This window comes from Quercus lobata, chromosome 4 (assembly GCF_001633185.2).
Source record: "Quercus lobata isolate SW786 chromosome 4, ValleyOak3.0 Primary Assembly, whole genome shotgun sequence".
In the NCBI taxonomy this organism is placed as follows: Eukaryota; Viridiplantae; Streptophyta; class Magnoliopsida; order Fagales; family Fagaceae; genus Quercus; species Quercus lobata.
In genome coordinates this window covers 9115348-9115709 of record NC_044907.1, presented here as the reverse complement: position 1 = coordinate 9115709, position 362 = coordinate 9115348, and positions in this window count along the sequence as shown.

The following is a 362-nucleotide window of genomic DNA, read 5'->3' as shown; positions in this document are numbered from 1 at the left end:
AATCATAGTTTCATGTTCATATCAGCTAGTATTGACAATGGACCTTGATAACTCATTTTTATTTGTAAGCTTTAGGCTTTGATCGTCTTCAATTACAATTGCAACTTCTCTAACAATCTTTGCCTTAACTGGTTGATAACTTGGCCTTCCAAAATATCATCTATTGCCAATGATATTGCACTTCACTACTTCACAGAGAGAGAGAGAGAGAGAATCTTAGTATGTATTTGACATTGGCTTAAAAAGCCAGTTTTTTTTTTTTTTTTTTTTTTTTTTTTTTTTCAATTTATTTTTGGTACTATGCATAGGTCTCATTGCACTTTTTGATACTAATCATGGGTTTCATTGTATTATTTCAGATA